The sequence below is a fragment of the Ambystoma mexicanum genome, chromosome 1q, assembly GCF_040938575.1.
Source record: "Ambystoma mexicanum isolate Mex_15411 chromosome 1q, UKY_AmexF1_1, whole genome shotgun sequence".
In the NCBI taxonomy this organism is placed as follows: domain Eukaryota; kingdom Metazoa; phylum Chordata; class Amphibia; order Caudata; family Ambystomatidae; genus Ambystoma; species Ambystoma mexicanum.
This window is the reverse complement of record NC_090922.1, coordinates 1,116,309,946-1,116,322,621: the sequence shown is the minus strand read 5'-3', so window position 1 is coordinate 1,116,322,621 and position 12,676 is coordinate 1,116,309,946. Positions and strand designations below refer to the sequence as shown.

The 12,676-nt window shown below is 47.6% G+C and overlaps 1 protein-coding gene across 5 annotated transcripts in view; it reads right to left on the bottom strand.

The window, feature by feature from the left end:
• CLCC1 (chloride channel CLIC like 1) overlaps window positions 1-12,676 on the bottom strand; it is a 1,126,062-nt gene that overhangs the window by 694,508 nt on the left and 418,878 nt on the right. The window lies entirely within an intron of this gene.

Here is a 12,676-nt window from a genome sequence, read left to right as displayed (position 1 = left end):
GACTTGTGTCAATGGAGTTGGGAGTCAATTCACAATATTGGTAGTAATGCAGTGTAGTGCTCTGAAAGGCTGGGTGCTTACTCCAATCCACATTCTGTGTTATTGGTGTCTGGTTTTGGGTGAATGGCCTGAATGCCTGTGAGCCTGATTAGTAGATTGCCTGTATGAATGCCATTCTGAATGATTGGCTGACTGAGCCTGGCTCAGCCTGAGTGAATGGGGAACAGATGTGTTTAACCAGGGTCCCTGCACTCACCAATTTTTTCATAAGCTCGAAGTCGACACCGAAGCTGCTCAGCAACTGGAGTTGAAACAATAGCCGATATCTGGAGCCCAGCTGGAGTAAGAAGATTGAGGCTGCTACTCTTCATTGAAATTCAAAGGCTGCTGTGCTGCTCCAAGGACTGAGCCAAGAGAGGACCTGGATAGGAGACCTCTCCCCGAGCTACGAGGGACCATAGTTCAACCTGCTACTCTTCATTGAAGTGCCCTGGAAGCCAGTCCTATGTGCCTGCTGTCTGGGGAAAGGTTCTTTGTGAGTCCTGAAGAGGAGTGCCTGGACATCTCGAGTCAGAAGTCCAGTAGTATCACCCAGGGTCTGAAGAAGCGTTCTTGACCACTGCAAGCCAGATTGCTTCATATCGCCCAGAAGAGGGGGTACCCTGGCATAGTGCTGCTTGAAACCCAGAGCTGCAAAAGTTCTGAACTGCTGAAGAATACTTCACAGGACATCCTCGCCATCTCCTCTGACCATATTTCCACGCCCAAGAAGGTCCGTGGTCGCTAGGTGCAGAGGAAGGTCCACCAGAATCAAATTGAGATGTCCCACGGGTCCAGACTTGGTGAGGGTCTGTGGTCCTATCCAGTGGTCGAGTTCAGGTCGCCAGAAGTCGTTCAGAGGTCCATGCACCGAGGGCAGCACAGACCGCCAATCTCAAAATTCCGAAACAGACACTAAAAGTGACCACTGCACCCATCGCCGCCGAAAGTCATCCAAGGTCCCCAGGGTCCGTATGCTCATTTGCCAAGCATTTTCAGAGCCCAAAAGCAAGTTTCACCTTCCCAGGACTTCTACAGTTGGAGAAACTGTCGACAGTCGGAGAGCACCATAAAGACAGAAACTGCTGCACTTCAGGAAGACTTTGGTGTCATTTTTCTCAGGGCCATGATGCCTCAGCGACTCCTCCTTCCAAGGGGGGTCCATCCTCGAGGGGAATCGTTAAATAAAACAGACAACTCTGCCTTTCCTCCTACCAGGGCACTAGAAGGACTTTGAAGGGGAAGAGCATCTTCCAGCCTCACGAGTTGTCCAGGGGTCCCAGTGTTGTCTTGGAGTCCGTTCTCCTGTGGCATCTCATGTACTTTGGGGTGGTAAAACCTTTAAAAAGAAAACAGAACATTACTGAACATTTTTGCACTGGGCTATAAAAGACAAGATAAGTTACTCTCTAACGTTTACATTACAGGTTGCCATGGTGGGGGGATCCTCACACAGTATTACTAGCTGAATCTATTGAAAGTGTACTGCCCATGTTCCACAACTAACTTGCCTTTCTTTCCTAAATCTATGCAAATACACCTGATTTAAGAATGCGGGTGCCCTTTTATAACTGTCAGCAGTTGGAATTTATTACTGAATTTAACTCTAGTGTGGTACCAAATAGAGTGTATATATATTTGCAATTAATTGAATTGTGTTGCCAGATTACAAAGTGTGTTATATATCTGTATATAAGTGGGCACCTTATTTATTTTAAATAACTGTGTTATCACCTAACATAGTGTGTGGACATTCCTTTGTGGGGGCTTGGGGAAACACTTTACTTAATAACCAGCCTGCATCACCTCCTGAAGTTTCAGTCTTAGCTGCTCACCATGTTTTACCAATTGAGAGCCTTGGTTGGGGTGTTCTGTACCTTTACCCCATCATATAAGGGGAAGAAGTACAGATGCCCCTCTCCAGTCTTTACAATATTAAACAAGTTCTAGGTATGTAAAATATTCTTCCTATCTTTAAGATACAAGCTTTTGGATCAAACAATCAAAAAGAAACGGAATGGAACAACCAACGTTTATTCTAAGGTTTATTCTAAGGAGAATAAGCGGTGATGAATGCTTTGCAATTACTTACCCCCCTTGACTACAATTTTGCCAGATGGCTGGGTATGTTGACTGGAGGGGCCGGGGGGTGGCGTGAAATCGCTGGAGGGAGGTTTTCATGGCATTGCATCCAGTAGAAGGTGCGGGTGCAAGGATTCTTCCGGTCGCTTCCAGGAGCAGAGTGTAAACCTTTGTGAAGAAAAAATGCAGGAGGTGCCAATACAGACCTCTTCAGGACACCTCACCAGACAGTGGAAGGAGAGTTCCAGCAAAAGCTACTGCACACAGGCAACAGCAGGTGTCTTTACAGTTGCAGTTGAAGAAGACCTTCCAGAGCAAGATCCCTTGAAGTGGGGAGGCTGAAACTCGGCAGGAAGTTGAATTGTGGCAGGAGCTGGCAACCACCGAAATTCCAGCAACAAATGCAGAACAGCGACGATTCTACTGAGGTAGCCCACTGTAGAGCTGGTCAGTCCACCGGGTGGTCCAGGGCTACTCCTGATGGTTCAGGACGGCTGGCTCCTCGAGAATACATAGAGACTGGTTGGTTCCATGCAGTCAACCCCCTTCCTGACGACCTCCAAAGAGGGTAGAGGGCAGGAGCCCCCCCCTCCTCTCCAGCAGACCACCCGGCAGCACACGCAGCAAGTGCAGACCCGCTGCACAGCACACGGCAGCCTGCCTGACCGTGTCCCTCCCGCTTGCCTGACTCTCCAATGCCAGGCGCGACACGGCACCATAGCGAGGCTGAGCCTCGATCCGGGCACTACTAATCCTCCTCCTTCCGCCGGCAGGCGGATGCGCCGGCCTGCACGAAGGCCGTACAAAGGCCCTGTTTGCGCCTGCTAGCGCAATGGTAGTGCACAGGCGCTGCACCCTATCTACCTCTCCGGCTCCACTGACACTCTCACGGTAAGGCCCCCAGGGGCATTTACTGCAGGACTCATATTATTGTATTGTACCTGAACCGCGGCTTTTGAAATATTGACTCTGCCATTCAAAGTCAGTTGTTGACGTTATGCCAAAAACCTGCATTCATTGATAACTTGCAATGCTTGTCCTACTGAACGCTGCATTCCAGCCCCGCTAACTAACTACTGCTTTGCCCACTAATGATCACTGTGCAATGCACAGTCTGATGCGACACTCTCCTTGAACTATGCCTGCATACGTTGCACTGTCCTTTATCTGTTAGGCCTACATCTGACGCTAACCTCAGGATATCTGCATAGCCGAACTCTGTTGTGCCTCATAATTTGAACTTGAGTCTATTCGCCCATAATTGCTACCAGCCTTAGCACATATGTATTGCCTAATTTTGCACCTACTTGCTTGTGCCTTTAGATTTGCCTCATACATGACACTCTAGCTTTGCAGCGTTAGGCTCAATCCTACATTCAGTGGCCGCCCCTTGGATTATTGGCCTAAGTGTCCTCCCCGAACCTAGGCGTTGCCTAACCCTGCCCATATACTATAGATGCTGCCACACTGCACCCTGTGCTGCACCCTAGGTTCACTAACAGACTACATCTGACTTGTGGTTTGCCTCACGGTCGCTAACAGACCACATTTAATTAGTGTTGCGCCTGATGGTCGCCAATAGACCACATTTGATTTGTGCTGTGCCTATGGTCGCCAATAGACCACACTTGATATGCGCTATGCCTTATGGTCGCTAATAGAGCACATTTGATTTGTGTTGTGCCTATGGTCGCTAATAGACCACATCTGATTTGTGTTGTGCCCTATGGTCGCTAATAGACCACATTTGATTTGTGTTGTGCTTATGGTCGCCAAACGACCACTTTTGATATGTGCTGTGCCTTATGGTCGCTAATAGACCACATTTGATTTGTGTTGTGCCTTACGGTCGCTAATAGACCACATTTGATTTGTGTTATGTCCTAGCCTCACACGCTATGTACTATAGTCACTGTCTGATTGCCTTATCTAGGTGCCCTCAGTCTCGGCATTTGAGCCTCCCTTGCTAGGTATTATAGTCACTGTTTGATTGCCACATCTAGGTGCCCTCAGTCTCCAGATCTTAGCCCTGTTGGAACAGGCGTATTTAGGTGTCTCCCATGCTATGTACTCTAGACACTGCCCATTCGTGCCTCATATACTTGTGCCCCTACTAGTGAATGGTGCCTACACCTTACAGATCTAGCCTCACAGTTACCGACATTAGTACCTTGACGGCCAGTTATCCTAGTCCACACACACCAAGTGGCATTGCTAGCTAACAGGAATAGCTTCGTACTATGTCTAGCTCACTCAACATTTACTTTCTAATGATCATGGCCACACTGCACGCCTCCCCTAAGAACAGCCACACTGAAGTTCCCCCTTGCAAGCCAGCTTTCGTGCCTCCTCTCCTACTCACCACATCCAAGATACCCAACTACCTTGGCCACATCAGCCCCGTGCACCAGGCTATGCCAGGCCAACTAGTCTACACCTCTCAGCCTACCCCAACTCACGAGAGAAACCTTAAATTACGCGCCAGACTTAATAAACTCTATGAACCTCTTAGAAGATCCCTCCCCACTATAAAACACACAACGAAAGACCAACACATTAGAATATGCACTGTACCCCCTCAATCCTCCCCATCAGTGAATACAAATATGCTTAAGACAAATACCAACTCATCCAACTCGGCCATAACCAAAGTGCAACCCTAAAGGACACTCCCTCAAGGGAGCACTCCTTAATTTAAGATCCCTAGTGGCACACGCCATTGACCTAGCTGACTTAATCACAGAAGCCAATCTGGACTTTATTGCTATAACTGAGACCTGGCTACACAATGCGGCAGGCCCATCGCTCACGTTGGCCATTCCTGACGGTTACACCATTTCTAGGCAGGACCGAGAAGGCTCCCGCGGAGGTGGAATCGCCATTATATCCAAAATAAACTTATCACTACGCCTAATCCCTACCACAACTATGCAATCCTGTGAAACTCTCACTGTCAAAATTTCCATAAACAACACCCAAACTCTTTCAATTCACCTAATTTACAGACCACCGGGTCCACTTGGAACCTTCGAGGAGGACCTGCACAGCCTTCTGTCCAACAATACAAAAACTACCTCCCAATTGCTGATATTAGGGGACTTTAACCTTGGCTTCAATGACCAAGCAGATGCCCATGCTTCCACTATTGCCAATACCCTTCACACCATAGGACTTAACCAAAAAGTTAGCACCCCCACACATGCAAAGGGTAGAATACTTGACTGGATCGCTGATTCCAACTGCTCAGCTACAGTAGCCTCTTGTCATGATGCTCACTCCTGGGGAGCCGGTTCAAGCCCTGCGTCGCCGAAAGCGGACATCCAGTCCCCAAGGAAGGACCCAACAACCCCATATAGGGGCCCTTTGGACAGTGTCCTGGCGCCTATGGCGCCAGGCTCATAAAAGACATCAGTCCTGGCGCCATAGGTGCCAGGCTCATTATGGATGTGCTTGGGTCCACTTACCTGATGCAGACCATGCTGCAGGATCCCGGCCTCCTTGAGGCCTGAAAGGAACTACTTTACCTGTGGGACTAATTTACCATCCGGGCATGGTCGGGGAAGGATACATACCTGATTGGAGGAAGGATACATACCTGGAACTTCTTCCAAGGCTATTTAAACCCCACCCGAACAGCCACACGTGCTTCGCACTGTTCTGCATCTAGCAGCTGGACGCTCACTGTGTCTGCTCCTGCATCCTGACTTCTGCCACGCCTGCCAGCATCCTGGATCACCTGCAAAGGAAGAGAAGAAGAGAACAGAAGAAGGAAAAGTCCTTACCTGCTAAATCTGCATCCCGGAGACATCTCGCCGACAATCCTGAAAAGGAAGACTTTTATTTAAAAGCTCATCGCGTCGATCGCTGCAGCGCCGCATTCCACTCACCTTTACTGGGCGCCTCCATGTTCAGCAGCGATCATCCGGATTCGCAGTCACGCCCCAGCGCTTAGGGAGAAAAAGACCAGAACAAAAGGTGAGAGAGCGAAGGGAATAAGGAAAGCTAAATCTCCATGTTAAGACTTACCCGTTGATTCATTCCCTCTTCATTTCGGGTCCGCGCCGCATCCTGGCATTTCCGGACCCGGCCCCTATGGGGAAAAAGACAATAGCATTAGTACATTAATGCATGGACACAAGGGGAACCTCTTATCAAAAAACTTGGAAGCCAAGCAAGTTTGGTTCTCACCAATCCGAAAATCCAGTGAAGTAACTGAATACCAACGCGCCCCTGCATCAGAAGCAGGATGGAGAGCTCGTCCTTCCAGACCCTAAGGTGAGACGCTACGAGGAATCACAGAAGGGTTTCGAGGAGGGTGAGAGGGGAAAGTGGGAGGCTGATTGAATTACCCCGCAGACAGTTAATCCCCTATTTTCGCCTACAGAAGGATACTTCTGCGAGCCAGACAAGCCAGATTTGGGGGCCCGGTCCAGTCCGTCTTCCGAACCCTGCGCATCACCTTAGAAGAGGTCACAGCAGCGCGAACCAGGCCAGCGCCTCCGTGGGAGTCAGGTGAGCGTTACACCTCTATTACGCCCCTCTCCTGGACAGACCACTCCTTGGTGTCCTTTAATTTACTAACTACCAAACCACCCAGCCCTGACCCACAGGTAGCTCCACCATGCCCTACAAGAAACAAAAAGAATATTACAGCGGATAATATTATTCCCCTGATCCTTCCTACCTTAAATGCACTGCCAGACAACCTCGACCCTAGTGCATTGGTCAACGAATTCAACAACATCATGCGCACCACTATGGACAAAATCGCCCCTCTAAAAATGCGAACAAGCAAACCCAAGGCACATTTAAACAAGTGGTTCACGCCAGAACTTAAGGACTTGCGCCTAAACAAAAGAAAATGCGAATCCGACTGGAAACTATGTCCAACCGAAGAGAATAAAGCAAATTTAACTAATATCTCTCGGCATTATAAAAATGAAATCTGTCTAGCGAAACGTAACTCCTATAATGTTCACATTGCCAATGCCAACTCAAGTATGAAGGAGCTCTTCTCCATCTTGAAAGAACTTGAGTCCCCCATTGCAACACCAGATACCTGCATTAAAGACCAGACCTGGTGCACAGCTATCCAAACAGCCCTAGCAAATAAAATCACCACACTGCAAAACAAAATCCAACTAAAAAAAGATTCCCTAAACCTCACAAACAAGCCGCCACTTAACAACACTATCAACGACCCAACCAACAAATTCTCCTTCACTAAAACTACCATCTTAGAGGTAGAGAAAATCATCCTCTCCCTCAAACCGTCGAACTGCAAAGGTGACATCTGCCCGGCACAACTAATAAAAGACGCTGCCAGAGACCTTTCACCGTTCATCTCAAAATTGATCAACACCTCCTTCGCCACAGGTAATATCCCGGGGAACCTAAAACAATCATGGGTGCTCCCACTTCTCAAGAAGCAGACTCTTGACCCCCTCATCCCCACTAATTATCGGCCCATCACTACCGTAGCCTTCCTACTGAAGATACTAGACAAGGTTGCCTATACACAAATTCAAAGACACCTTGAATTAAACAATCTACTGGGAGCCAGACAATCTGGTTTCTGTCCACTCCACGGTACTGAAACTGCACTCATTGATCTAAAGACCCAAATAGACGAACTAAGAGATCAAGGTAAGACGGCACTCCTCCTCTTACTTGATCTCTCAGCTGCTTTCGATCTGGTGGATCACAAGGTCCTCTGAAAACACTTGGACACTGCTGCACACTTCTCCATGCATGCCACCAAATGGATTGAATCTTTTCTGAGTGAGAGAACAATGAGAGTCTTCTCCCCCTCTGCAGCAGCCGACCCTCTTCCAATCACGTGCGGCGTCCCTCAAGGCTCCTGTGTCTCACCAACCCTGTACAACATATTCACTAAACCCCTCTTCGATGATCTGGACCTTCTAGGTATCACCTACACTAACTATGCAGATGATACACAGATTCCCCTCCCGCTTTCTGGGGATCACAGCAAGGATAGGAAGTTGGTGAATAGGGTGTACCTCATTATTCAGGCATGGATGGCATCACATGGCCTCTGCCTGAATGATGATAAGACTGAGCTGATCATTCTGGGCACGCAGGCCAATATCAACAAACTAGGCAAGGACTATTCCACGTTTAACATAGATAGCAATAGCATCAAGGTTTCGAGTGAAGTAAAAACACTAGGCTTCCATCTCGACTCCACCATGTCTTTTGCCAAACAAGTCAACTCATTAGCTTCCACGACAGCCTATACCTGCAAATTAATAAGAGCAGGTAAACCTTTCTTATCTAATAACAGTTGCATGATCCTGTGATGGTTGAGCTAAAACATGGCGCTGGTGCGCAGTGCATTCTGGGAGCACTCAGAGCCATGATGGATATTTATCCATGCCTCAGTGGAAAGCTACACTTGCTTTGCGAAACAACATGTTTTCAACGTTATTCGCTGATGGGCTTGGAATGCAGGCCTTCCCAGCCAAGGACACGGCACTGGGAAAGCTAAGATCTGCAGGTGCCGGCTGGTACCTGATAGCGAAGTTTGTTTTGGGTTTGCTCGGCCAGTGCCAAGGTTTTGAGATGAGTTATGGAATTGTTTCCTGGGGCATTTAGGAGAGAGAAGTGCTTTGCTCCTTGAGGTTACTGTCGGTTGACCCAGCTGGCAACCAACGGTCACCCATCAATGCGCAAGCGCATTGCCAGAAGGTTCGAGAAGTTGCCACCCCTTGTTGAGGAGGGCATATATGCGGAAGCCCTCAACAGTCAGACGGGATAAGCACAAAGACCTCAGTCGGAGGGGGGACGCTTCGGTCCGACACTCCTGTGGGTTGTTGTGCTCTTGGCCTGGCTGTTATCGGGGTCTTTCAGCTGCTTCTGGCGAGATGAAGTTCCATTAAGCTACGCCCACGGTGATGTATTTCTTTCTTTGACTTCTTTATGTTTTCTGTGATCTATGCCCATGTGAGTTGTATGAGTTATTTCTATGTACCTGTAAGCTTTGAATAAATAGCCGTAAAGAGCTGATTATCTTCTAAAGTGTGCGTGGCTGTGAATTATTGTGTCTGTTTTTGGGTTGAAGTATTTGCTCTATAATTGCACTAGTGATTTATGGTAGTTCCGTGCACTTTTCAGAGGAGAGCAATACAGATCCTAGCGAGAGCCTTAATACTATCACGACTCGATTATTGCAATGCCCTTTACAGTGGCACTAACAAAACAATCACCAAAAGGCTACAAATCCTACAAAATAACGCCCTTAGAGCCGCCTTAGGCATAAACAAAAGGGAACATATCTCCTCCACTAGACAACAATATAAATGGCTCTCCACCGACAATAAAATTCACCTAAAAATGCTCTCCTTGACGCACAAAGCCCTCAATAACGCTGCCCCCATTTACCTGATGGACAAAATAAAAAGAAAAATCTCTAGCAGACCTACAAGAACTCCCAACTCCAACTGTCTGGAAATTCCAAGATTTAAACTTGCCAAAATTGGCGGCACAAGCTTCCCTGTGCTAGCCGCTAAATGGTGGAATGCCCTGCCACACAACCTTAGATCAGACCAACCTTTCCCTCACTTTAGAAGGAATCTTATCAAACACTTCAATGACAACAACATGTAAGGTTTGAAAGACCTTAATTCGTGTTATGTTACTTATCTGAATGTATATATGTACCATCAAAGATGTATCACTATTGTAAATTTTAATTATGCAACATTGTAATTTGCTGTAACACTCTAATTTCTATGCAGCATTGTAAGCCTCGTATATTCTGTTCACTGCGCCCGGTTACCCTTGGGTCTGGCGCGCAATACAAATAAATAAACAAACAAACAAAACAAACAAACAAATGGGTGAAGCACCGCTCAGGGGCTTTGCAGATCAGGTAGTCCAGCAGGGCTTCACCAGGCCAATGAAAGGAAAGGATGCTGGGACTCTTCCGGAGTCGTCCACAGATTCTCAGTTGTCTGCTCGTCTACACAGGATACATCGCTCCAACGCTTATCTGAAAAAATGGCTGCAGGAGTTCTCTTCTTATCCTAAATCCTATCTGGATGCAAGTCCAAGCCCACCAATGGTAAGGATCTGCACCCTTCAAATAGCCAGCAGGGGTCCAATTAGGGACCAATGTGGGTTTCACTCATGCCCCACACCTAGACTCTCTGTTACCCCAGATGTTGAGTGGAACTAAACAACCCCACCCACATCATGGGTCCACACACACCAAGCCAGCAGTATCCTGTGAAAGCATCATCTTTTCTGGGCGAATGCATGTCCGTATAAGGGATTTCCTGACCTAAGAAGGCAGGAAGAAGGACAAACAACAATATGGCTAAAAAACAAGTGAAAAATCTTGCGGCACTGCCATTTTAGGGCACTATCCACGTATAGTAGCCACACACGGTAAATGCGAAGGTGCACACTAAAAATAAGGCAAACATTTTAAAAAATGTATCTTCTGCCACCAGCTTGTCATTATGCACATATAAATGTAACCAAAAATCCCCAGTGAAAAAGAATAGGACGACACAAAGGTATACCCACTGCACTGTAAAATGCTCTGTGCACTGTTAAAAAGTTACCAAAAACGTAAAAAGACAAAAGGGAAACAGTTTCCCAGTACTGATAGTCTGAAGAACTGATCAGTTTCCAGCTGCCCTGATTCAGCTCAATCTCTCCTCTACCCTTGACACGGTCAACCACATGGGCGTAATTTTAGGGGGGGGTGGGGGTGTTTGTTCCCCCCCAACTTTCATGGCCCACTATTTTGTCCCCATTCATTTGAATGGGGCACCTTTTCTTCAGAGGTCATGTCCCCCCAACATTTTCAGCAAAGTTTATCCACTGGTCAACCACTCCATCCTCATAAAACGGCTACAGGATACCGTGGGTATCTCGGAGCGGGCACTGGACTTGCTCACCTCCTTCCTACCTGACCATTCATTCCAGGTTATTCTGGGCACCTACACCTCACCTACCTCTTTCTCCACCTGTGGGGTCCCCCAGGACTCCAACCTCTCTTCCTGGCTCTTTAACATTTACCTTGCTCATCTGGCACTCCTCATTTCCTCCTTCTCCCCCAACATCCAGTGTCACGCAGATGATACAACTCTTTTTAAAATTTCCTGCTGACCCTCTTGCATATTCAATCATCACGGACTGCCTATCTGCCATCCAGTCCTGGTGCACTGCCAGCGATCTCTGCCTCAATGCCAGCAAGACTGAGATCCTTCCCATTGGGACCCCTGCTCCCTCTTTCTTCCCCTCCCTCTGGCCATCCTCTATGGGCTCTCCCCATTCTACTTCATCTGAAGCCAGAAACCTGGGTGTCATCTTCGACTCCTCTCTTTCCTTCCTCCCTTACATTCAGGACATTGCAAAGAGGTCCAACTATCACTTCTTCATTCTCAAAGGAATTCTCCCTTTTCTCACTTTCCCCCAGAGGCTCAATGCTGCCAGGGATCTGGTGCTCTCTAGGCTAGACTACTGCAATAGCATTCTCTTGAATCTACCGTCTTCCTCTCTATGACCCCTCCAGCTAATCCAGAATAGGGCAGCAAGACGTATCCGTGGCCTCAAGCCGAGGGACTGCTTCTCTCCTCCCCTAAAAACTCTTCATTGGCGCCCAGTTGATGCAAGGCTCAAGTTCAAATCCCTCTGTATCATCCATAAGGCTGTCTGGAGCCAGGTACCCCACTATCTGCAACTTGCTCTTACAAAATACTCTCCCTCTAGACCTCTACATTCCTATGATACCAACTCTCTGTGTGTCAAGCGTTTTGCGGTGGCCAATCTCTTTCCTCAGCTGGCTTCCTCTTATGGAACAGCCTCCCCCTTCCTCCTCTTCTTGAGTCGGACCTCCTCAAATTACGGAAGTGCCTCAAGAGTTTCCTTTTGACCTCCTACTTCCCCCTTCTTCCCTCCTCTGCTAATCTCACAGTCACTGTTGATTGGGGACCAGGGCCCTTATATGTACTTCGTGCCCTGGCCTGCCACACCCAATCGCCTCTGCCTACACACAACACTTGCCTTGGTACTTACTGGCCTTCGCCACTGTACCCTGCACTTACCTTTCTATTTCATTTTTTACAGATGAAAGTTCCCTAGCACTTCCTACACTGGGTACTTACACCTTGCTGCTCACTCACGAGCATTGGCACTCCAGCACTTGCCCCCTCTCTGTCTTCCCTTCTCCTCTCCCTGCACTTACACATTCTGGATGCTCACAAGGCCTAGTAGGTTCGTCTTTAGCCTCCAGTGTATTAATTGTTTTCTATCCCATGATCCCTCCCTGCTGCCCTGTGGGCGCTTTTTGAAACACAATTTTTCTTGTTGTATAAGCGCCTAACAAATGCACAATAAATAAAGAAATAACTAAACGAGTAAAAGGCCAGGGGAATGAAGCTGCCTGTAAAAAGTCAGGACAGGTTATAAAAACAAAAAGAAAAATGTTAGGGGATCCATAGAATATGGAGGGAAAGTTGCATAAAGAGACTTCTTGCCCAACAATAAACATTGCTTTGGTACAATTATTACTTGGAAATTTGAG